Consider the following 27429-nt stretch of genomic DNA (forward strand, 5'->3'; position numbering starts at 1 on the left):
ATCCCTTCATGGCCACTTGCAAAAGTGAGATCTGATAGAGATGATAAGATAATATTTTTGGTATTTTTATGATAAAGATTGAAAGTAAAGAACGTAAAATAAAATAGATGTAAACTTATATGATGGAGAATAGACCCGGGGGCCATAGGTTTCACTAGTGGCTTCTCTTAAGATAGCATAAGTATTACGGTGGGTGAAGAAATTACTGTCGAGCAATTGATATAATTGAGCATAATTATGAGAATATCTAGGCATGATCATGTATATAGGCATCACGTTCGCGACAAGTAGACCGAAACGATTCTCCATCTACTACTATTACTACAGACATCGACCGCTATCCAGCATGCATCTAGAGTGTTAAGTTCATAAGAACAGAGTAACGCATTAGGCAAGATGACGTGATGTAGAGGGATAAACTCAAGCAATATGATATAAACCCCATCTTTTTATCCTCGATGGCAACAATACAATACGTGTCGTTTCCCCTTCTGTCACTGGGATCGAGCACCGCATGATTGAACCCAAAGCTAAGCACTTCTACCATTGCAAGAAAGATCAATCTAGTAGGCCAAACCAAACTGATAATTCGAAGAGACTTGCAAAGATATCAAATCATACATAAAAGAATTCAGAGGAGATTCAAATATTGTTCATAGATAATCTTGATCATAAACCCACAATTCATCGGATCTCGACAAACACACCGCAAAAAGAGTTACATCGAATAGATCTCCAAGAAGATCAAGGAGAACTTTGTATTGAGATCCAAAGAGAGAGAGGAAGCCATCTAGCTAATAACTATGGACCAGAAGGTCTGAGGTAAACTACTCACACATCATCGGAAAGGCTATGGTGTTGATGAAGAAGCCCTCCGTGATCGATGCCCCCTCCGGCGGAGCGCCGGAAAAGGCCCCAAGATGGGACCTCACGGGTACAGAAGGTTGCGGCGGTGGAAATAGGGTTTCGTTGTGCTCCTGGATGTTTTTGGGGTATATGAGTATATATAGGTGAAGGAAGTCGGTCAGGAGAGCCACGAGGGGCCCACGAGGGCAGGGGCGCACCCAGTGGGGGCAGGCACGCCTCCCTGCGTCGTGGCCTCCTTGATTGTTTCTTGACGTCCACTCCAAGTCCTCTGGATCACGTTTCTTCCAAAAATCACGCTCCCGAAGGTTTCATTCTGTTTGTACTCCGTTTGATATTCCTTTTGTGCGAAACACTGAAATAGGCAAAAAAAATAGCAATTTGCACTGGGCCTTGGGTTAGTAGGTTAGTCCCAAAAATAATATAAAAGTGTATAATAAAGCCCATTAAACATCCAAAACAAAATATATAATAGCATGGAACAATCAAAAATTATAGATACATTAGAGACGTATCAGGCCCATGTAGCTAGAGAAAATTACCAGAAAATATATATGAAAAAAGGCTGAATTAGTGGGCTTGGCCCATTTAAAAGACCGAACTGGACCGGGCTGATTCTTATCAACGACCTTTTCATTTGGTCGCAATTTTACCATGTCGAACCCGACGTGGCCTGGGCAGAGAGCTAGCGACCAAAAGAGAAGGTCGTAGGATCAATGACCTTTTGTTTTGGTCGTTGCCTTCCACGACCTTCTCGCGGAGAAGGTCATTAATTTCAGTTTATGACTGTCAGCTTTTGACCATCTGTTTTTGGTCACAAAAAGGTCGCAAATGAAAAACAATGACCTTTCAGCGACCAATAGTGATAGTCGCAAGTTGACATATTTTTGTAGTGAAACACCTGTATACAAGCAAATCAGCAGCTGGTCGGATGGACGAATCCATTAAGAAAAGACAATAATGAATTAAAAAATGTTCATACATTGTTAAAAATAAGAAACCCGGAAAATGATAGAATGGAAATATTCCCGTGCACGGACCACACTATTTACGACTCCCCTCCTCACTCCGATTCTCGCATCCTATGGCCAGTTTTCAATGTCTTTTTGCCACCGAAGACGAGCCGTGCCAGAGAAACCATATGATTTTTTGGGGGACGAAGCGGCTGCGCAGCCACAGGACCGTGAGACCCACTAATAGTAGTCTTTCCATGCAAGTCATCTTAACAAACTCCAATGACTACTTCCACTAATCATTCTGAAACTATTATGTTGTATGAAGCATTGGAAAATGTGCATGGCTTGACAAATGATTGGGAAATAACAGTTGTATTATTGAAATACATATGGGCTATATGAAGAGCAACATCTGAAAGTTTCTTATAATTTATTTGACCCCACAAATGATTGAAAAGTGAAGAGATAATTTGCAAACAAAATACTGTGAAAATCTAACAAAATTATTCAAAACATCATTGCCTACTTCTACATTCTATAATCATGTACATGGAAATGGTATGAAAAAATCTTAAAATTTGCAAAGTTTATGGGGAGTAAATTCCCAAACTATAACCTATTAACAATCATCTGACTGCATATATTGTACTATTTTCCCTTCATGAGTTTGTGAAGGAAATATGCTCTAGAGGCAATAATAAAGTTATTATTTATTTCCTTATATCATGATAAATTTTTATTATTCATGCTAGAATTGTATTAACCGGAAACTTAGTACATGTGTGAATACATAGACAAAACATAAGCGTCCCTAGTATGCCTCTACTTGACTAGCTCGTTTATCAAAGATGGTTATGTCTCCTAACCATAGACATGTGTTGTCATTTGATGAATGGGATCACATCATTAGGAGAATGATGTGATTGTTGCGGAACGTAGTAAGTTCTAAAAAATTCCTATGCACACGCAAGATCATGGTGATGCATAGCAAAGAGAGGGGAGAGTGTTGTCCACGTACCTCGTAGACTGAAAGCAGAAGTGTTAGCACAACGCGGTTGATGTAGTCGTACGTCTTCACGATCTGACCGATCAAGTACCGAACGCACGGCACCTCCGAGTTCAGCACACGTTCAGCCCGATGACATCCCTCGAACTCCGATCCAACCGAGTGTTGAGGGAGAGTTTCGTCAGCACGACAGCGTGGTGACGATGTTGATGTTCTAGCGACGCAGGGCTTCGCCTAAGCACCGCTATAGTATTATCGAGGTGGACTATGGTGGAGGGGGCACCGCACACGGCTAAGAGATCAATGATCAATTGTTGTGTCTATGGGGTGCCCCCTGCCCCCGTATATAAAGGAGCAAGGGGGGAGAGGTGCGGCCAGCCTTGGGGCGCGCCAGGAGGAGTCCTACTCCCACCGGGAATAGGATTTACCCCCTTTCCTAGTTGGATTAGGACTTGGGGAGGGGGAAGGAGTGGAGGACAAGGAAGGAAGGGGGGCGCCACCCCCCTCTCCTTGTCCTATTCGGACTAGGGCGGAGGGGCGCGCGGCCAGCCCTTTCCTCCTCTCCTCTCTTCCACCTAGGCCCACTAAGGCCCATTAAGTTACCGGGGGGTTCCGGTAACCTCCTGGTACTCCGGTAAAATCCCGATTTCACCCGGAACACTTCCGATATCCAAACATAGGCTTCCAATATATCAATCTTCATGTCTCGACCATTTCGAGACTCCTCGTCATGTCCGTGGTCACATCCGGGACTCCGAACAACCTTCGGTACATCAAAACATATAAACTCATAATATAACTGTCATTGTAACGTTAAGCGTGCGGACCCTACGGGTTCGAGAACTATGTAGACATGACCGAGACACGTTTCCAGTCAATAACCAATAGTGGAACCTGGATGCTCATATTGGCTCCCACATATTCTACGAAGATCTTTATCGGTCAGACCGCATAACAACATACGTTGTTCCCTTTGTCATCGGTATGTTACTTGCCCAAGATTCGATCGTCGGTATCTCAATACCTAGTTCAATCTCGTTACCGGCAAGTCTCTTTACTCGTTTCGTAATACATCATCCCGCAACTAACACATTAATTGAAATGCTTGCAAGGCTTAAGTGATGTGCATTACCGAGAGGGCCCAAAGATACCTCTCCGACAATCGGAGTGACAAATCCTAATCTCGAAATACGCCAACCCAGCATGTACCGTCGGAGACACCTGTAGAGCACCTTTATAATCACCCAGTTACGTTGTGACGTTTGGTAGCACACAAAGTGTTCCTCCGGTAAACGGGAGTTGCATAATCTCATAGTCATAGGAACATGTATAAGTCATGAAGAAAGAAATAGCAACATACTAAACGATCGTGTGCTAAGCTAAACGGAATGGGTCAAGTCAATCACATCATTCTCCTAATGACGTGATCCCATTAATCAAATGACAACTCATGTCTCTTGCTAGGAAACATAACCATCTTTGACCGATGAGCTAGTCAAGTAGAGGCATACTAGTGACACTCTGTTTGTCTATGTATTCACACATGTATCATGTTTCCGGTTAATACAATTATAGCATGAATAATAAACATTTATCATGAAATAAGGAAATAAATAATAACTTTATTATTGCCTCTAGGGCATATTTCCTTCAGTCTCCCACTTGCACTAGAGTCAATAATCTAGTTCGCATCGCCATGTGATTTAACATCAATAGTTCACATCTTTATGTGGTTAACACCCATAGTTCACATCGACATGTAACCAACACCCAAAGGGTTTACTAGAGTCAGTAATCTAGTTCACATTTCTATGTGATTAACACCCAAAGAGTACTAAGGTGTGATCATGTTTTGCTTGTGAGATAATTTTAGTCAACGGGTCTGCCACATTCAGATCCGTAAGTATTTTGCAAATTTCTATGTCTATAATGCTCTGCACGGAGCTACTCTAGCTAATTGCTCCCACTTTCAATATGTATCTAGACCGACATTTAGAGTCATCTAGATTAGTGTCAAAACTTGCATCGACGTAACCCTTTACGACGAACCTTTTGTCACTTCCATAATTGAGAAACATATCCTTATTCCACTAAGGATAATTTTAACCGCTGTCCAGTGATCTACTCCTAGATATGGTACACAGCATGACATACTTTATATAACCTATGGCTGAGGCATAGGGAATGACTTTCGTTCTCTTTCTATCTTCTGCCGTGGTCGGGCTTTGAGTCTTACTTAATTTCACACCTTGTAACACAGGCAAGAACTCTTTCTTTGACTGTTCCATTTTGAACTACTTCAAAATCTTGTCAAGGTATGTACTCATTGAAAAAAGTTATCAAGCGTCTTGATCTATCTCTATAGATCTTGATGCTCAATATGTAAGCAGCTTCACTGAGGTCTTTCTTTGAAAAAAAAACTCCTTTCAAACACTCCTTTATGCTTTGCAGAATAATTCTACATTATTTCCGATCAACAATATATCATTCACATATACTTATCAGAAATGATGTAGTGCTCCCACTCAATTTCTTGTAAATACAAGCTACATCGCAAGTCTGTATAAAACTATATGCTTTGATCAACTTATCAAAGCGTATATTCCAACTCCGAGATGCTTGCACCAGTTCATAGATGGATCGCTGGAGCTTGCATATTTTGTTAGCACCCTTTGGATCGATAAAACCTTCAGGTTGTATCATATACGACTCTTCTTCCAGAAATCCATTCAGGAATGCAGTCTTTACATCCATTTGCCAGATTTCATAAAATGTGGCAATTTGCTAACATGATTCGGACAGACTTAAGCATCGCTACGAGTGAGAAAATCTCATCGTAGTTAACACCTTGAACTATGTCAAAAATCTTTTTCGACAAGTCTAGCTTTGTAGATAGTAACACTACTATCAACGTCCGTCTTCCTCTTGAAGATCCATTTAATCTCAATGGCTCGCCGATCATCGGGCAAGTCTATCAAAGTCCACACTTTGTTCTCATACATGGATCCCATCTCAGATTTCATGGCCTCAAGCCATTTCACGGAATCTGGGCTCATCATCGCTTCCTCATAGTTCGTAGGTTCGTCATGGTCAAGTAACATGACCTCCAGAATAGGATTACCGTACCACTCTGGTGCGGATCTCACTCTAGTTTACCTACGAGGTTCGGCAGTAACTTGATCTGAAGTTACATGATCATCATCATTAGCTTCCTCACTGATTGGTGTAGTAGTCACAGGAACAGATTTCTGTGATGAACTACTTTCCAATAAGGGAGCAGGTACAGTTACCTCATCAAGTTCTACTTTCCTCCCACTCACTTCTTTCGAGAGAAACTCCTTTTCTAGAAAGGATCCATTCTTAGCAACGAATATCTTGCCTTCGGATCTGTGATAGAAGGTGTACCCAACAGTAACTTTTGGGTATCCTATGAAGACGCACTTTTCCGATTTGGGTTTGAGCTTATGAGGATAAAACTTTTTCACATAAGCATCGCAACCCCAAACTTTAAGAAATGACAGCTTAGCTCTCTTGCCAAACCATAGTTCAAACGGCGTCGTCTCAATGGATTAGATGGTGCCCTATTTAATGTGAATGCAGTTGTCTCTAATGCATAACCCCAGAACGATAGTGGTAAACCGGTAAGAGACATCATAGATTACACTATATCCAATAAAGTACGATTATGACGTTCGGACACACCATTACGCTGTGGTGTTCCCGGTGGCGTCAGTTGCGAAACTATTTCGCATTGTTTCAAATGAAGACCAAACTCATAATTCAAATAGTCTCCTCCACGATCAGATCGTAGAAACTTTATTTTCTTGTTACGATGATTTTCCACTTCACTCTGAAATTATATGAACTTTTCAAATGTTTCAGACTGATGTTTCATCAAGTAGATATACCCATATCTGCTCAAATCGTCTGTGCAGGTCAGAAAAATAATGATACCCGCCGCGAGCCTCAACACTCGTTGGATCGCATACATCAGTATGTATTATTTCCAATAAGTCCGTTGCTCGCTCCATTGTTCCGGAGAACGGAGTCTTAGTCATCTTGCCCAAGAGGCATGGTTTGCAAGCATCAAGTGATTCATAATCAAATGATTCCAAAATCCCATCAGCATGGAGTTTCTTCATGTGCTTTACACCAATATGACCTAAACGGCAGTGCCACATATAAGTTGCACTATCATTATTAACTTTGCATCTTTTGGCTTCAATATTATGAATATGTGTATCACTACGACCGAGATCCAACAAACCAATTTCGTTGGTGTGTATGAACATAGAAGGTTTTTATTCATGTAAACAGAACAACAATTGTTCTCTAACTTAAATGAATAACCGTATTGCAACAAACATGATCAAATCATATTCATGCTCAATGCAAACACCAAATAACACTTATTTAGTTTCAACACTAATCCCGAAAGTATAGGGAGTGTGTGATGATGATCATATCAATCTTGGAACTACTTCCAACACACATCGTCACCTCGCCCTTTACTAGTTTCTGTTTATTTTGCAACTCCCGTTTCGAGTTACTACTCTTAGCAACTGAACCAGTATCAAATGCCGAGGGGTTTCTATAAACACTAGTAAATTACACATCAATAACATGTATATCCAATATACCTTTGTTCACTTTTCCATCCTTCTTATCCGCCGAATACTTGGGGCAGTTCCGCTTCCAGTGACCAGTCCCTTTGCAGTATAAACACTTAGTCTCAGGCTTAGGACCAGACTTGGGCTTCTTCACTTGAGCAGCAACTTGCTTTCCGTTCTTCTTGAAGTTCCCCTTCTTCCCTTTGCCCTTTTCTTGAAACTAGTGGTCTTGTCTACCATCAACACTTGATGTTTTTATTGATTTCTACCTTCATCGATTTCAGCATCACAAAGAGCTTGGGAATCGTTTCCGTTATCCCTTGCATATTATAGTTCATCATGAAGTTCTACTAACTTGGTGATGGTGACTAGAGAATTTTGTCAATCACTATCTTATCTGGAAGATTAACTCCCACTAGATTCAAGTGATTGTAGTACCCAGACAATCTGAGCATATGCTCACTGCTTGAGCTATTCTCCTCCATCTTTTTAGCTATAGAACTTGTTGGAGACTTCATATCTCTCTACTCGGGTATTTGCTTGAAATATTAACTTCAACTCCTGGAACATCTCATATGGTCCATGACGTTCAAAATGTCTTTGAAGTCCCGATTCTAAGCCGTTAAGCATGGTGCACTAAACTATCAAGTAGTCATCATATTGAGCTAGCCAAACGTTCATAACGTCTGCATCTGCTCCTGCAATAGGTCTGTCGTCTAGCGGTGCATCAAGGACATAATTCTTCTGTGCAGCAATGAGGATAAACCTCAGATCACGGATCCAATCCGCATCATTGCTACTAACATCTTTCAACATAGTTTTCTCTAGGAACATATCAAAATAAACACAACGAAGCAACAACGCGAGCTATTGATCTACAACATAATTTGCAAAATACTATCAGGACTAAGTTCATGATAAATTTAAGTTCAATTTAATCATATTACTTAAGAACTCCCACTTAGATAGACATCCCTCTAATCCTCCAAGTGATCACATGATCCATATCAACTAAACCATGTCCGATCATCACGTGAGATGGATTAGTTTCAATGGTGAACATCACTATGTTGATCATATCTGCTATATGATTCACGCTCGACCTTTCGGTCTCAGTGTTCCGAGGCCATATCTGTTATATGCTAGGCTCGTCAAGTTTAAGCTGAGTATTCCACGTGTGCAACTATTTTGCACCCGTTGTATTTGAACGTAGAGCCTATCACACCCGATCATCACGTGGTGTCCCAGCACGAAGAACTTTCGCAACAGTGCATACTCAGGGAGAACACTTATACCTTGATAATTTAGTGAGAGATCATCTTATAAAGCTACCGTCAAACTAAGCAAAATAAGATGTATAAAACATAAACATCACATGCAATCAAAAAATGTGACATGATATGGCCATGATCATCTTGCGCCTTTGATCTTCATCTCCAAAGCATCGTCATGATCTCCATCGTCACCGGCATGACACCATGATCTCCATCATCTTGATCTATATCAATGTGTTGTCATATGGTCGTCTCGCCAACTATTGCTCTTGCAACTATAGCTATCGCATAGCAATAAAATAAAGCAATTATTTGGCACTTGCATCTTATGCAATAGAGAGACAACCATAAGGCTTTTGCCAGTTTCCGATAATTTCAACAAAACATGATCATCTCATACAACAACTTATATCTCATCACGTCTTGACCATATCACATCACAACATGCCCTGCAAAAATAAGTTAGACATCCTCTACTTTGTTGTTGCAAGTTTTACGTGGCTGCTACGGGCTGAGCAAGAACCGTTCTTACCTACGCATCAAAACCACAATGATAGTTTGTCAAGTTGGTGCTGTTTTAACCTTCGCAAGGACCGGGCATAGCCACACTCGTTTCAACTAAAGTGGGAGAAACTGACACCCACTAGTTACCTGTGTGCATAGCACGGCGGTAAAACTAGTCTCGCGTAAGCGTACACGTAATATCGGTCCGGGCCGCTTCATCCAACAATACCGCCGAACCAAAGTATGACATGTTGGTAAGCAGTATGACTTATATCGCCCACAACTCACTTGTGTTCTACTCGTGCATATTACATCAACGCATAAAACCTGGCTTGGATGCCACTGTTGGGGAATGTAGTAATTTCAAAAAAATTCCTACGCACACGCAAGATCATGGTGATGCATAGCAATGAGAGGGGAGAGTGTTGTCCACGTACCCTCGTAGACCGAAAGCAGAAGTGTTAGCACAACGTGGTTGATGTAGTCATACGTCTTCACAATCCGACCGATCAAGTACCGAACACACGGCACCTCCGAGTTCAGCACACGTTCAGCCCGATGACATCCCTCGGACTCCGATCCAGCCGTGTGTTGAGGGAGAGTTTCGTCAGCACGACGGCGTGGTGACGACGTTGATGTTCTAGCGACGCAGGGCTTCGCCTAAGCACCGCTATAGTATTATCGAGGTGGACTATGGTGGAGGGGGCACCGCACACGGCTAAGAGATCAATGATCAATTGTTGTGTCTATGGGGTGCCCCCCTGCCCCCGTATATAAAGGAGCAAGGGGGGAGAGGTGTGGTCAGCCTTGGGGCGCGCCAGGAGGAGTCCTACTCCCACCGGGAGTAGGATTCCCCCCCTTTCCTAGTTGGATTAGGACTTGGGGAGGGGGGAGGAGTGGAGGAGAAGGAAGGAAGGGGGCGCCGCCCCCTCTCCCTGTCCTATTCGGACTAGGGGGGAGGGGCGCGCGGCCAGCCCTTTCCTCCTCTCCTCTCTTCCAGCTAGGCCCACTAAGGCCCATTAAGTTACCGGGGGGTTCCGGTAACCTCCCGGTACTCCGGTAAAATCCCGATTTCACCCGGAACACTTCCGATATCCAAACATAGGCTTCCAATATATCAATCTTCATGTCTCGACCATTTCAAGACTCCTCGTCATGTCCGTGATCACATCCGGGACTCCGAACAACCTTCGGTACATCAAAACATATAAACTCATAATATAACTGTCATCGTAACATTAAGCGTGCGGACCATACGGGTTCGAGAACTATGTAGACATGACCGAGACACGTCTCCGGTCAATAACCAATAGCGGAACCTGGATGCTCATATTGGCTCCCACATATTCTACGAAGATCTTTATCGGTCAGACCGCATAACAACATACGTTGTTCCCTTTGTCATCGGTATGTTACTTGCCCAAGATTCGATCATCACTATCTCAATACCTAGTTCAATCTCATTACCGGCAAGTCTCTTTACTCGTTTCGTAATACATCATCCCACAACTAACTCATTAGTTGCAATGCTTGCAAGGCTTAAGTGATGTGCATTACCGAGAGGGCCCAGAGATACCTCGCCGACAATCGGAGTGACAAATCCTAATCTCGAAATACGCCAACCCAACATGTACCTTCGGAGACACCTGTAGACCACCTTTATAATCACCCAGTTACGTTGTGACGTTTGGTAGCACACAAAGTGTTCCTCCGGCAAACGGGAGTTGCATAAGCTCATAGTCATAGGAACATGTATAAGTCATGAAGAAAGCAATAGCAACATACTAAACGATCGTGTGCTAAGCTAAACGGAATGGGTCAAGTCAATCACATCATTCTCCTAACGATGTGATCCCGTTAATCAAATGACAACTCATGTCTGTGGCTACGAAACATAACCATCTTTGATCAACGAGCTAGTCAAGTAGAGGCATACTAGTGACACTCTGTTTGTTTATGTATTCACACATGTATCATGTTTCCGGTTAATACAATTCTAGCATGAATAATAAACATTTATCATGAAATAAGGAAATAAATAATAACTTTATTACTGCATCTAGGGCATATTTCCTTCAGTGATGGACAAGACCCATTCGTTAGCTCAGCATTATGATCGTTACAGTTTCATTGCTACTGCTTTTGTTCATGACTTATACACGTTCCTCCCACTATGAGATTATGCAACTCCCGGATACCGGAGGAACACTTTGTGTGCTATCAAACGTCACAACGTAAATGGGTGATTGTAAAGATGCTCTACAGGTTTCTCCGAAGGTATTTGTTGGGTTTGCATAGATCGAGATTAGGATTTGTCACTCCGTGTTTCGGAGAGGTATCTCTGGGCCCTCTCGGTAATTCTCATCACTATAAGACTTGCAAGCAATGTGACTAATCAATTAGTTGCGGGATGAAGTATTACGGAACGAGTAAAGAGACTTGCCGGTAACGAGATTGAACTAGGTATGATGATACCGACGATCGAATCTCGGGCAAGTAACATACCGATGACAAAGGGAACAACGTATGTTGCTATGCGGTTTGACCGATAAAGATCTTGGTAGAATATGTAGGAGCCTATATAAGCATCCAGGTTCCGCTATTGCTATTGACCGGAGATGTTTCTCGGTCATGTCTACATAGTTCTCGAACCCGTAGGGTCCGCACGCTTAATGTTCGATGATGATTTGTATTATGAGTTATGTGTTTTGATGACCGAAGTTTGTTCGGAGTCCCAAATGAGATCACAGACATGACGAGGAGTCTCGGAATTGTCGAGACATAAAGATTGATATATTGGACCATGTTATTCGGACATCGGAAGTGTTCCGGATAGTTTCGGATAAAAATGGAGTGCCGGAGGGGTTAACGGAACCCCCCGGGGAGTTGATGGGCCTTAGTGGGCCTTAGAGGGAAGGAGAGGCAGCAGCCAGGAGGTGGCACCCCCCCCCCCAAGCCCAGTCCGAATTGGACAAGGGGTTGGGGACGCACCCCCCTCTCCCTTCCTTCCCCCTTCTCCTTTAGGTGGAAACCTACTAGGACTTGGAGTCCTAGTAGGATTCCCCTTCTCACGGCGCACCTAGCTTGGCCGGCCGGCCTCCCCTCCCTCCTTTATATACGGGGGCAAGGGGGCACCCTAGAACACACAAGTTTCTCTTAACCGTGTGTGGTGCCCCCCTCCACAGTAACACACCTCGATCATATCGCCGTAGTGCTTAGGCAAAGCCCTACGCCGGTAACATCATCATCACCGTCGCCACGCCGTCGTGCTGATGAAACTCACCCTCGTCCTCAATTGGATCAAGAGCACGAGAGACGTCATCAAGATGAACGTGTGCTGAACACGGAGGTGCCGTACGTTCGGTACTTGGATCGTGAAGAAGTTCGACTACATCAACCGCGTTACTATGCATCTCGCCTCTCGTTGCTATGCATCTCCTAGATAGATCTTGGGTGATCGTAGGATTTTTTTTTTGAAATTACTCCGTTCCCCAACAGTTTCCCCCTAATTATTTCTCATAATTTTGGTAATGAGATTAGATAAATACAAGTGTTCACATATACCCTCTTGCTTTCAACATATGTTTTTTCCACTTCGATTTAAAGGAGTTTTCAAAGGCATATCAGAGCATACTTTTTCCTTATGATTTACTATCAAAGTTTTTCATAATGGTCATATTGAAGCAATATCTTCTCAAAGATCATATATCATACTTTATATTCCCCCTATCAGGGTTTTAAGGGAAGTACACATGACATATTTCTTGTTCTATGACTCACCAATGGGTTTTCTTCTTCTTCAAAGGTCTTTCTCATATGAGTTATCAGGAGACAATAATCATTATATGTTGTATCATTTTCTCCTTATTTTTCCCACTGGATTAAAGGAGTTTTAACAACATATAAAATATACTTCTCCTCATAATCTTCCTCTTGAGGTTTTAGGGGAGAATCTCAATATTGTACAAAATATTTCTCAGGATGAATGGAGAATACAAGAAGCTCTCTACGATGGATTATTCAAGAAGAAGTATTGTACAAGGGGGTGGTGGTGTTAGAAATAGGTTATGATTAGTCTAACCAGCCATTGCTTATATATTAAGCAATACTCGTTTGTTATTTGTCATGCCAACGTACATCTCCCTTTGTGGATGCTACACATCTCTCTTCTTTGTTTGTACCGACGCCTCTAAGAGGCGTTTCTCCAATATGTATGTAAGCCTAATGATCAATGAAATAATCATTTGTTCAATCATTCCTTTTCATTCTTCACGGTAACAACCTGCATCTTCATCTCCTGCAGGCAAACCATGGACCCCCACCCAAGCTCAAAATCTCTTTATTGATTGCCATACATTTGGCAGGGTTGTCAATTCACCGTGCATTACACACAACTAACGACATGTCCGGCTCAGCCACGAAACAACCTACCAAACCGAACCTCAAAGCGCAACAAGTGACAACCGCAATATCATCCGGAAAGCCTAATGCCCAATCCATGTTCAAAAGGAACAACCCAATGATGGACGAAATATCCTCTTGACGCAAAGGTTTCTCAAAAATCCTCATGTAAGCTTGGAGCGCCTCCTCTCCGATAACGTCTCCCTCATGGGCAATGCCAACCTGCACCATCAGCTTCCTCTGTTGTTGCTTGACTGAGCATGTAAGCATTATAAGTTAGCCAAAGTGTGCCTACAATAAGAGTTGTGTCAGACTACACACTGGCCTGCTGGAGTTCCATGTGGAAGCTTCGTCTCCGACTCGACCTGCTCTGGTTCATGTTAGCTTCAGTCCATGGCGATTGCGGTTGTCGTCTCCAGGTGCTGGCTATGAAGATTTTGCGGGTGGGCATGGATCTGGGGAAAACCCCTAGCCAGCACGGCGGAGGCGTCGATCCCCTTCCTGGAGGCTTCGGTTTGGATCCACCCCCTCCCATCTTCTCCCCGAGGGCAGGCGAAAGCATCTTTTCCTCTGCGTTTTGCGATGACCACACCTAGGTGTCATGTTCCTTCGTGAAGGCATTAGAAACTGCTCATGGTGGTGGACATGCTGGTGGTTCGGAGTCGGCGTGGGATGGCCTGGACTATCTGATGCATCCTGCTCGGCTCGTCCGACGATTGGTGATGCCCTCTTCAGCCTTTTTCATGGATATGTGCCCTTGTTCGGCAGCTCCCGTCCGACGCCTTGTCTTGCTGCTGCCGGTGACGGTTCTCGTATGGTTGGTCGTTCGCGACTATGGGTATGTTCTTTTTGCTTCTCCTTTGGCAGTTTGGGCACCTTGATCTAGGTTCTAGTGGGAACTACTCTGTCGGCCGTCGGTGCGATACCTGTTGAGCTTGGGTGAAAGGGTTGTGGCCCTTTGCAGCGGCTGAGACAGATCATGTGTTGCTCATGTTTGGCCCTCTGGATGCAGTTGGCGAACGAACTTGCATGGTGGTGCCCTCCTCTGGAGACCTTAGTTTGCTAGTTGGTGTTGGCGCAACGATGGTCGTTGGTAAAGGTGCTATATATGTGCTTTGGCTCATTGTTGCTGTTGCGTTCGAGCTATTTTACTTAGAACTTTGTATATTTGGTTTCCGCTCTACTTTTTATTTCCTCTATATTGTCATGTCCATGTAATCCTGGGCAGTTGGTTGATGACTTTGTTAACTCAAAGTCAGATGAGGTGCGACCTCCTGTTGAGCTCGGCCGGCTCCTTTTCTCTAAAAAAACTAGAGCAAGGGGATCGGTAAGAAAGTTATTTGTTTTGAAAGCGAGAGGGGATAAGAAAGTAGCATGAGCTCAATACATGTTCATCAAGAAATTGTAGCATGAGCTCTCCGAACCAAACAATCATGCATATGATAGCATTGATTATGATTACTAAACACACGTATGTTATAGTAATCTAGTTGCACCTGTTCTATTTTCAGTAAGTTAGTTTTCTGAATAATCCTTGAACGTGCAGTGTACACGGTCAGGTTCAGTTTAGACAGCTAGTGCCAGGATAGTCTTTTCTTCAGACTTGTCGTAGTTTTCTTTGTTGCTGTAATCGTGGGTGTACTGGCCACGACTCTGTCCATGGGATGGCGCGGGAAAAACGGATCGTGGGCAGTGCATGCTGCGAGGTTGTTATGCTTGAGAATAAGAGGAAGGAAAAAAAAGGACGCAGGTTAAGCGTCGCAAAAATCTCTCCGTTCATTGCGTTCGTGTAGTTCTTCTTTCTCCTTCAGTTCGTCTTGTGTGAGTGTCCACCTCGCGTGCGTGTGTTGATCCTGGGCTTGATCCAACATTTGGTATTCAGAGCCAGGTTCACGGAGGCGGAGCACGGCGGCGGAGATAGGAGGAGTTGTGGCGGCGGCGAGCAGTGATGGGCGATACTTCACCGAAGAGCAGCGGCGGCGGAAAGTACACGCCGCCGGCGAAGAGGACCGGGGATGACGACACGGCCGCAGAGGTGGCGATCGTGCCGCGTGCGCCGCCGAGGACCGGTGGCGTCCCGATCCAGTACCCAATGCTCACGGACTCGAATTATGGTCTGTGGGCGGTGAAGATGAAGATCCTGTTGCGTCCGTATGGCGTGTGGCCGGCGCTCGAGGGCACGGGCGAGTTTAACCAGAGCAGGGACGACGAAGCGTTTGCTGCGCTCTCTCAGTCTGTTCCTGACTCAATGATGATGGCGGTGGCTGAATGCACTACCGCCCACGAGGCCTTGGAGGCGATCCTGCGCATGCGCGTCGGCGAGGACCGTTTAAAGAAGGCGCGGGTCAAGCAGTTGAAGCGGCAGCTCGACCGCATGGAGATGGACGACGATGAGTCTGTCAGTGTGTTTGCGCAGAAATTGATGACGCTCGTTGGAGAAATCCGATCGCTGGGCGAGACGGTGTCAGATGAGTCGATCATTGAGGTCCTCTTCAACGTCGTCCCGAGCCGGTTTGGGGACATCGTGAACACCATTGAGCAGTGGGGTGACCTCACTACCATGACCGTGTCGGAGGCAGTCGGTCGCCTCGCCGCGTTCGAAGAGAGCCAACGCGGGCGGCGTCGTCACTCCGGTGGGAAGGAGGACCAACTGATGTTGATGACGCAGGCGCTTGAACAGCTGATGAAGGGCAAAAAGGGGTCACCCGGAGCCGGCGGCAGTAACGCCGGTCGTGGCCGTGGAGGCGGTCGAGGTCGCGGCGCTGGCCGCGGAGGCCGTGGTGACCGTGGACAAGCAGGGCGCGGTGAGAGCAAGGATGCTGGGAAGCAGAAGAAGCACCGCAAATTTGACATCACAAAGGTTAGATGTTTCAATTGTAATGAAATGGGCCACTTTCAGTCTGACTGCCCGGAGCCGAAGCGCGAGCAGGCGAACTTTGCGCAGGCAGAAGAGGTTGAAGATCCTGCACTCCTTATGTTGGAGACATGTGAGCTGATGCCTTCAGACCCCATCACCTCTGAACAAGTACTGTTGAATGAAGAGAAAGTGGCGCCTAAACTGACGGGTAGCCACGACGTCGCTTGGTACCTAGATACAGGGGCAAGCAACCACATGACTGGAGATGCACATAAGTTTTCTGAATTGGATGAAACAGTGAAGGGAAAGGTGAAATTTGGTGATGGTTCTGCAGTAGACATTTGTGGACGTGGATCGGTTCTCATACAATGTCTCACAGGCGAGCATCGTGTTCTGACCGACGTATACTTCATTCCTCGGCTCAAGAGTAATATCATCAGTCTGGGGCAGCTAGATGAAAATGGGTGCAAATATTCTAGTGAAAATGGGCTGATGACAGTATGGGATCGCCAGAGAAATGTCCTAGCTAGAGTAAAGAGGACTAAGAACCGGATGTATATCTTAAACATCCAACCAACTGAACCTGTGTGTCTGTTGGCGCATGCTAAGGAGCAATCATGGCTGTGGCATATGAGGTATGGACATGTGAACTTTAGGTCACTCCGAGCACTTGCAGCAGAGGGTATGGTAGATGGTATGCCGTACCTAGACCAGGTAGATAAGATCTGCGATGGGTGTATGATTGCTAAGCAGAGACGCCTCCCGTTCCCGGTTCAGGCCACTTACCGTGCAACGGAGCAACTTCAGCTCATTCATGCAGACTTGTGCGGGCCTATAACGCCTGAAACGCCTGGTGGAAAGAGATACTTTCTTCTGGTAGTGGATGACCACTCTCGGTTCATGTGGATTACTCTGTTGCGGAGCAAAGATGAGGCTCTCAATGTACTGCAGAAAATTCAAAAGGCAGCTGAAGTTGAAAGTGGGCATCAGTTGAAGGCAATTAGAACAGACCGAGGGGGTGAGTTTACCTCAAGAGAATTTATAGAGCACTGTGAGCAGCACGGAATCAAGCATTTTTGCACGTCACCGTATATCCCACAACAGAATGGTGTGGTCGAAAGGAGGAACCAAACTATCGTGGGCATGGCGCGCAGTCTGCTGAAAAGTATGGGGGTGCCAGCTCGGTTTTGGGGTGAAGCAGTGACCACTGCCGTGTATTTGCTGAACAGATCGTTGACAAAGAGTGTCAAGGGCAAAACACCGTATGAAGCATGGTATGAGAGAAAGCCGTCAGTCCAACATCTTCACACTTTTGGTTGTGTTGCTCATGTGAAAAAGGTTGGGCCCGGCGTGTCAAAACTCTCTGACAGAAGCTCACAAATGGTCTTCATTGGTTATGAAACTGGCTCCAAGGCTTATCGCATGTATGACCCGGAAAGTAAGAAACTTGTTGTATCACGAGATGCAGTGTTTGAGGAAGACAGGTGTTGGGATTGGAGCTTCTCGGGATCAGTGGGAAGGAGCGATGGAAGTTCATTTGTTGTCAGCTACCCAGAACAGCCAGTTTGTGATGGAGAAGAGGTAGCAGAAGACGTTGCCGCGGCAGCAGATTCACCAAGCAGAACTCCTACCATAGCAGCGCCTCGGCAGAGTCATAGAACAAGACGTGCCAACGACGGGGCTGCAATCCCGCTGGACCTAGAAGCCTCCCCGGTGTCCCCTGCTTATGCTCCTGGTTCTCCTAACACCCCATACACTGAGCCTTCGCAGGGGCCACAAGGGAAGCGACTCCTCGATGAGATCTATGAGGAAACAGAGATCAAAGAAACAGATGCCAAGCTATGCCTGTTCGGCCTTGAGGAGCCTAGGAATCATGATGAAGCTCTGAAAGAGACCTGTTGGCAGAAGGCAATGAAAGAGGAACTAAGCTCCATTCATGAGAACAACACATGGGAGTTGTGCGATCTCCCGAAAGGGCACGAACCAATTGGGCTGAAGTGGGTTTACAAGCTGAAGAAAGACCCCACTAGAGCAGTAATCAAACACAAAGCGAGGTTGGTTGCAAAGGGTTATGTACAAAGACAGGGAATTGACTTTGAAGAAGTTTTTGCCCCTGTCGCGCGCGTTGAGTCCGTCAGACTTCTAGTTGCACTGGCAGCTCAGTTTGGTTGGAAGATGCATCATATGGACGTTAAATCAGCCTTTCTTAATGGGGATCTGATTGAGGAGGTGTATGTATGCCAACCTCCAGGCTTCGAAGTTGTGGGTCAGGACAGCAAGGTGTGCAGACTGCGGAAGGCATTGTATGGTTTGCGTCAAGCACCTCGTGCATGGAATTTCAAACTAGACTGCACTTTAACAGAGATGGGGTTCGAGAAGTGTCCGTCAGATTCAGGGCTTTACAAGAGAACAAATGGCAAGCACACTCTGATTGTTGGGGTGTATGTTGACGACTTGATAATTACAGGAGGCAATGAAACTGATATAGCAGTTTTCAAAAGGAAAATGAAAACAAGATTCAGTATGAGCGATCTCGGGCTTCTTAGTTACTATCTTGGGATAGAAGTGAAGCAATCAGCTCGGGGAATTGCCCTATGTCAGTCAGCATATGCAGCTAGAATTCTGAACAAGATGGGGATGCAGGACTGCAATCCAATTCACACTCCCATGGAGGCGAGGTTAAAGTTGACTAAGTAAAGCACCAGAGGTTGATCATACTCAGTATCGTAGCGTGGTTGGGAGCCTTCGCTACTTGGTCCACACTCGACCAGACATATGCTATGCTGTTGGTTATGTCAGTCGGTTTATGGAGAGGCCCACGACTGATCACATGGCAGCAATCAGGCACATCCTGAGGTATGTGAAAGGAACTCTGAACCTTGGATGTTTTTATGAGAAAGGAGCTGGAGAACATCCGCAACTTCTCGGATATTGTGACAGTGATTTAGCTGGGGATGTGGATGACCGCAAGAGCACTACAGGTATGATCTTCTTCCTGGGTGGGAGTCCAATTACATGGGCAACGCAAAAGCAGAGAGTTGTGGCTCTATCGTCTTGTGAAGCCGAATATGTAGCAGCCGCATCAGCAGCATGCCAAGCAGTGTGGCTAGCTCGGCTCCTTAGAGAATTGTTGAACAGGGAGCCGGACAGAGTATTGCTGAAGGTTGATAACCAATCAGCAATTGCATTGTGCAAAAACCCAGTGTTCCATGAAAGAAGCAAGCATATAGACATTAGATATCATTATTTGAGAAGCTGTGTCGAAGAAGAGCAAATCTCAGTGGAACATGTCAGAACAGAGGCGCAACTTGCTGACATATTGACCAAACCATTAGCAAGGGTGCGGTTTCAGAAAATGAAGGAGAAGATTGGGTTACAAAATGTCTAGCTGGTGCAACAATCTTAAGGAGGTGAAATGTTATAGTAATCTAGTTGCACCTGTTCTATTTTCAATAAGTTAGTTTTCTGAATAATTCTGAAACGTGCAGTGTACACGGTCAGGTTCAGTTTAGACAGCTAGTGTCAGGCTAGTCTTTTCTTCAGACTTGTCGTAGTTTTCTTTGTTGCTGTAATCGTGGGTGTACTGGCCACGACTCTGTCCGTGGGATGGCGCGGGAAAAACGGATCGTGGGCAGTGCATGCTGCGAGGTTGTTATGCTTCAGAATAAGAGGAAGGAAAAAAAGGACGCAGGTTAAGCGTCGCAAAAATCTCTCCGTTCATTGCGTTCGTACAGTTCTTCTTTCTCCTTCAGTTCGTCTCGTGTGAGTGTCCATCTCGCGTGCGTGTGTTGATCCTGGGCTTGATCCAACAACGTATACAGATGATCCAAAAGCATACGACAAGAGAACGCAGAATATAATATAACCGCGCAGCTACTGCTGCGGGTTCACCATGGACGTGTACCGCTACTTGTTGGCGGTGAAGAAGGCAACGAGCTCGTCCCTGTCCGGCAACGACCGCCTGACGACCTCGTGTGAGGCGTACTCCTTGGCCCACCGGCGCAGAGCAGGGTACTCGCCATCCGCCATGAGGCGCACCCCGGCCACCTCCTCCATCACGCCGAGCCATCGAGCCAGTGTGCATGCCGCGAGGTCGACGAAGCCGAGGGTTTCACCCCCGAAGAACCTCTTCCCGTCGAGCTGCGCGTCCAGGATCGCCAGGCTCTCCTTGGTCTCCCTCGCCAGCCGTGCCTGCGCCTCGCCGTCCGACCACATCGACAGGCTCCAAGCACTGCGTGCGTTTGCGGAGAAATCGATCGTTCAGGATTCACATGCATATATACCATACATACACTCCTGCGCTGGAAAGATGCTAAAGATCGTAAATTCGTAATCGCACCTTGTTGGCTAGGAAGTCAGCCCAGAAGCGGGCGGTGGCGCGGTCGTAGGGGTCTGCCGGGAGGAGTCAGGACGCCGTCCCGTCGTCGTTGTGGAAGGCCTCGTCGATGTACTCGAGGATGACGAGAGACTCGCAGATGGCTCGGTCACCGTGGAGGAAGGACGGGGACGGACTAGTGGACGGGGTTGTGGGTGAGCAGCAGCTCGCTCTTGCTGGCCAGGTCCTCCACGAGCAGCTCGTACGGCACCCTCTTGAGCGTCAGCGCCACCTCCACCCGGTGAGCGAACGGGCTGCTGAACGCCGTGATGAGCCTCACCGGCGCCGGCGCCTGTGCTGGCTGCTGTGACATCCTGCTAAGAGCATCTTCAGCTGTTCGGCCCACAGGGCGTCTAAAAAGAGCGATCTGGGGGCGAACCGGCGCTAGCTGGGCGACTTAGCTCCCAGTCACACCCCCAGGCGCTGCCCCCAGGATGCGGAAAATTCAAACTTGGTCGTTTCGCTCATCACAAAAGACGCCACAAGTCCGGCGATCACAAGTCACAGTTCGGCGATCGGATGTAGTCTGGCGTACAAAAAACAGAGCGCCACAAGTTCGCGTGCGCAACGCATCACTCGGCGGGGTCGGCCTCAGGCGTCAGTGGAGTCGGCGTGCACAGGCTCGGCGGTGTCGGAGCTGCTTCGGTGCTGGGCGGTGTCGGCGCAGCTTCGGTGCTGCTGGGCAGTGTCGGCGCAGCTTCGGTGCTGCTGGGCCTCGTGGAGGCGTCATCACTCGGGCTTGGCGTCGACGTGGGCGTGGGCGCGGGAGTTGGCGTCGCCGTCGTCGGCAGCTGGTTCAGGATGAGGCCGCGCTCCGCCATGTACCACGCCTTGACCTTTTCGTCGGTGTTCTCGAGCATGTCCGCCCCGCCCATCAAAAAAGCCAGGTCGGTGTTCCTCTTCTTCGCGGCGACGTTGGTCCGTAGCAGGTCGAGCTTGATGGCGCTGTTCGTCAGCAACGACGACCACCGCGCCGTGGTTTTCTCTTCACGCAGGACGGCCCGGGCCTGTGCGTCGGCGAGGCAATGCTTGATGGACTCCTGCACTCGCGCGGTAGCCGCGTCGGCGTGTTTCCCCTTCTTGGCCCCTTTGTTGCCGTCCGGCCGCCCCTCTGACGCGCCCAGAGTCGGCGCGTCCGGTTTGTATGTCTACTTGGCCTTGTCGAGGGTGCGCCGGACTTCCGCCCACTTCTCGCACTTGTCAATGCACTTGTAAACGTGGAGGTACTTGAATTCTCATCGCGGTTGCTCAGCCGATACAGGGCGAACATGTGCAGCAACTGCGCGGAGAAACAAACAGTTGGCGGGCGCAGACGACGAAGAGAGGCGGGAGACCGGCGTGGCATACCTGATCCTCAACGCTAGCGCCGCTCTCCGGGCGAGCCGCGACCTCCTCGACAACCCCATGCCATTTGTTGCACACCTCCTGGATACGCGCCCAATGGTTCGCCACCGCCTTCGAGCCGTGCTGCATGTAGACGCCTTTAAAGTAGGGGTCGACGAGCTTGCGCTCGTCGAACTCGGCCTTTATGCGGTCCCAGTACGTCCCGATGCTCTGGTTCGTGCCGGTGGTCGGGTCGAGGCCGACGAATTTCCATGCTTCGGTGAGCCATTCCTCCTCCTTGGACGCCCACTTGATGCGCGGCTCGCCTGACCTGGCCGCCCGCTTCTTCTTCTTGCGCCCCTTCGCCGGAACAAGCGCCGGCTCCTTCTCCTCCTCGTCGTCGTTGTCCTCCTCCTCCTGCTCCTACTCCTTCTGCTCCTCCTCACCGTAGACGTAGCCGAGCTCGCCGTCCATGCCGCCGCTGAGATCCACCGTCTCGCCCTGGGTGATCATGCCGCGATGATGTCGTCCATGTCGGCCTCGGTCTCGTTGGTGTCGCCGAGGTGCGAGAAGGGCAGCGCGCCACGGCGGAGTGGGGCGTCGGGGAGGAAGCGTAGGCGGGCGGCGAGTAGTTTTATGGAGGGTACTGCACACCGGCGAAGGCGGGCGAGGGTGTGCGCTGGGCCGGGTGTCCATGGGGGGAGGTGACGTTTGGGTTGAACCCATCGTGCGCGTCCCCGTCGGCGTAGCCCGGTGAGGGCGATCCCCATGGCTGCGGTGACGGAGAGTCGACGCCTTGCTGGCCCCAGGGCGCGTACTAGACGTGGCTGCCGGGCGGATTCATCATCCCCGCGCGAGTCGCCTCGGCCTCGGCTTGGTCCGCCGATGCGGCAGCCGCAGTCGCGCGCGCCATGTTGTCGCGGGCCTTCTTGGCGATGGCCCTGTTCCGCCGGTCGGCGGTGACAGCCTCCCGTCGCTTAAATTCCACCCTCCACTCGGCGTTTGACATGCCCGGTGGCTTGGACGGCGGCGCCCTCGGCTTTCTCTGCTTCGGCTGGGTGACGGAGGCGGTCGCGGTTGCCGCCGCGGGGGACGACGTACTTCTTCGGTGGCATGGTGGCCGGCTGGGAGGCGAGCGGGAGGGAGATTGGCGGGAGGAAAGGAGAAAATGGGAGAGAAGTGGGAGAAAAGCGGGAAGAAACGGCGGAAATAGGCGTTGGACTCGCCTGTCGGACCCACGCGCCCTTTTCACCTGTGCCGGCGCCCCAGGCACCCCCCAGGGCGCCGGGTTCTGTCTGGGTCCGCTGGCACCAGTTTCGCCCCGAGCCGACGAAAAACGGGCTTCTAGGGGCGACTGGGCCGTTTTCTCGACGTCGACGCGGCAAAAATATCTGAAGAGGGCCTGTTGGGGGCGCGGCTGTAGATGCTCGAAGTGCTAAAGAAAACTTGCTGCCTCGATCGCCGTAGGCTTTAATTAGTTTCTTGGCCAAACTCAAACTGCTGACTGTCCCGGTTAGCTGCTACGATGGAGTGAGTGGTTGAGGAAGGGTATTGCCTCTTTTCCAAGGAAAGGATCTGTCCATATCTTGTTTTTTCACACCACTTGGACCGACGCTGGCGTAAGCAAAAGCAACAACTGATGTTGATCAGCCAAGAAAATTTAATTAGCCGGAAGTAGGTAGGTAGTGTGTTGGACGAATCAGAAATTGATTTACGTAAGATATTATATAAATCGCTAACATAAGACAATATAGGCTCGATGTATCTAGTATATGTTTGTGATGCATGTCATAAGCAATGACCTCAACATGCATACAAGCAAAGCTAGTTAGCAGCTGGTGGAACCAAGAAAGATACAAGACAGAAGACCGGCCGGGGCATCTGTGTCTTTGATGAACAAATTTCGAATTTGTGCTTAAAAAAAGACCCTGATATCTCCCGACCGTTCGGTCTGAGAGAGCCCCAAACCGAACGAGTTGTTCGTTACAGGTAAGCTGATCGATCGGTTCGGGACGAGAAGCCCTCAGCCCGAACACCATCACTCTAGACCTTTTTTGCGTTGAATAAAAAGGAAAATAAAGACCAGTTTACCCAGATACTATTTTGACTAAGAAAGGCCACTTTTGGCTGTGAATAATAGAGGTCAGATTTTTCCATACTCTAAAAAAATTGAAATGGTCCAAAAATAAGTTTGTTGTGATAGATAGAAAATAAAGAACAAGATACTACTAAAATAATCACTATGGCTTGAAGCTAAAAAAATTGCCACAGTCTTTATAAGCAAAATATGCCATGGTAAAAAAAAGATATTTTTATGCAAATGGCAAAAAAAAATAGTTCATAGCAATTTTGCATCTCTACCATGACGTCAAGAAATGTGCATTCAAAATTTGTATGCTATTTTTACTATATAATTGAAGAGACAAAAAAATGTGGATTAATAATTGCCATCATGTGGAGCAGAAACAAAAACGCGCAATCTTTTGTTTAGTAGTAAATTGCCATGTTTTGTAAAGTAAATGTACCATAGTAAATAGAAGCAAAAATTACCATGAACGGTGGAAAAAGGCAGAATTTGCCGTGGATGTAAAGTATTTTTGCCATGGCAAAACTCGAAGTCGAACAAGCGCTAATAGCTTGTCTTTATGATTTATTTACTGTTTATTCAGATTAAATCTCATGATAAGTTGCTCATATATTCAAACAAGCGCTAATGACTTGTATCGCCTGCCACAGTGGCGATGAAGTCGGCCCAGAAGCGGGCCGTGGCGCGGTCGTAGGGGTCCGCCGGGAGGAGCCCGGGCACCAACCCGTCGCCGTCGTGGAAGGCCTCGTTCACGTACTCGACAATGAGGAGGGACTCACAGACGGCGCGGTTGCCGTGGAGGAGGACGGGAACCGACTGGTGAACGGGGTTGAGGGCGAGCAGCAGCTCGCTCTTGTTGGTCAGGTCCTCCACGAGCAGCTCGTACGGCACCCCCTTGAGCGTCAGCGCCACCTCCACCCGGTGCACGAACGGGCTGCCGAACGCCGTGATGAGCCTCACCGGCGCCTGTGCTGTCTGCTGCGACATCCTGATCAAGCAAAAATTGCTGTCTTGAGAATGAGTTAGCTGTAGATTGTGTGTTTATATGGCTGAGGAAGAGTGGTGGTTGTGCATGGTCGGGTCAGAGATGGCGGGCTGCACGCCTCTTTTACAAGGGAAGGATCGGTCGATATGTTATCCTTTTCACACCACTTGGACTGACGCCGGCATAAGCAAAAGCAACAACGGGTGGGAGAATGCTACTGGTACAGTGAGATAGAAGCAGTGCAGCAATTGATTTACGTAAGATATATTATGTAGATATGATGAGCTGGTCAGGCGGATAACATACGTACATGCATAGACTGCTTGTATCTATCTATAATGATGCATCATGCATGTCATAAGCAATTACCTTAGAGCATCTCCAGCCGCGCCCGCAACAGGCCCCTCAGGGCGACTTTTGAAAAACCTCCAGTCGCCCCCCAAGACGCCGAAATCCGCTGGCTCGGCTCGTTTTTGGGCCCGGCGATCCCAGGCCGAACCCCCAGTCGCCCCCCACCCCCTCGCGCCCTGCCGTCCCGGCGCCGCCCACCGCCCACCACTGCTAGATAGCCCATTTCCCACCGGAAAAGAGAGAGGGTTTTGCCGCGGCAACCTCTCTAACACCTTCCTGGGCGAGTTTTCAGGCGCTTCGGCCGCGCAGGGCGGGATACCGACGGTTTGCAGGAAGGATGTCGAGCGAGCATTTGGTGTGCTCCAATCTTGATTTGCTGTTGTCCGGTACTCCGCTCAGAACTGGTCAAAATATCAAATGTGAGAGATCATGACTTGTTGTGTCATCTTGCACAACATGATCATTGAGAACGAGCAGGAAGCCAGTTTTTGACCCAGAACCATATTACGGGCAGGGTCCTCTTGCCCAAGTTGATCACCAGCTAACGGCAACCTGGACTGTCTTCCTCAATATGTGTCAGGAGATCTGAGACTCACAGGTGCATCAACAACTGCAGCAAGATCTGGCGGAGCATCTATGGAGGCTCAAAAGCAACGCCCTAGCTTGACATGTGATGAATTATGAGTTTTTATTTGTTGAACTATATAATTTGTAGTGAACTATTTTTTGTTGAACTATTTTTAAACTATTTGATTTCTATTGATTTTCTGTGATGAACTATGTGATAAAAAATAACTTTGGTTGGATTTGCGCCGAAGCACGGCGAGTATGAGCTGATTTGCGCCGATAGCAAGTCGATTTTGCGCCGAAAGTGGGCTGAAAAAAAGCGGGAAAATTTGCGCCGAAATTGGGCCGATATCGGCGGCTGGGGGCGGCGGCTGGGAACCCAATCGCCCCCAAGCCGATTTTAGCGCTGGCTCGCCCCCAGGCTACGATTTTTCGGGCCCCCTGGGTGTTTGGGGGGGGGGGGGGGCAGTGGCTGGAGATGCTCTTAGCATATATGCAAAGCATTGTTGGCCGGCGGAAGCAATACACAAGCTAGACCGACATATATCCATCTTTACAAAATTAAGTTGGGATATAAAAGGAGATGGTGTGCTACCCACCCTGATGCTACCTCTAGTCACTTAGAGCAACTCTAGCAGATTCGTGATTGCCATCCGCCATATGATGCGCATATCGCCATCTGCCATATGATGGAGGGATATGGAAGTCGTCATCCTTATCTTTCATTTTATTTGATTTTCTAGGCCATCTTTTTGAAAAATATAGGGGCAATTTAAGCTCAAACTAGACATACCAAACAGGCAAACACAAGTTTGAATACAATAAATTAATAGAATAGTTGAAAAAATCCACATCATTACACATAATTAGTGACTACGAAGGTCACTTAACAACATTTTGAGAATAAGCAATGTCACTATTCGAGCGACCTTGCTACCTTGACTACCTACACTACTTGATCGATGGCCGGCGCAGTCTAGTCCTCGTTGTCGTTGTCCTCCACACGGTCGTCGTGCCCCTCCTCCTCCTCGAATGAGATATCCTCCATCCAAGCGTATGGGTCAAACTGATGACCCACAAGTACAGGGGATCAATTGTAGCTCTTTTCTATAAGTAAGAGTGTCGAACCCAACGAGGAACAGAAGGAAATGACAAGTGGTTTTCAGCAAGATAATGTCTGCAAGTGCTGAAATTGTAAGTAGCAGAGTATTTTGATAGCAAGATAATTTGTAACGAGCAAGTAACGGTAGTAGTAACAAAAGTGCAGCAA

The 27429-nt window shown here is 47.4% G+C and overlaps 2 pseudogenes; both read right to left on the reverse strand.

Moving 5' to 3' along the window:
* Positions 1–19974: 19974 nt before the first annotated feature.
* Positions 19975–21160, reverse strand: LOC147957791 (putative glutathione S-transferase pseudogene; annotated as a pseudogene).
* A 3659-nt stretch (positions 21161–24819) lies between these two features.
* LOC147957792 (putative glutathione S-transferase pseudogene) lies at positions 24820–25310 on the reverse strand (annotated as a pseudogene).
* Between the last annotated feature and the right edge of the window lie 2119 nt (positions 25311–27429).

This window comes from Triticum urartu, chromosome 7A (genome assembly GCF_056163025.1).
Source record: "Triticum urartu cultivar PI428250 chromosome 7A, HENAU_Tu73, whole genome shotgun sequence".
In the NCBI taxonomy this organism is placed as follows: Eukaryota; Viridiplantae; Streptophyta; class Magnoliopsida; order Poales; family Poaceae; genus Triticum; species Triticum urartu.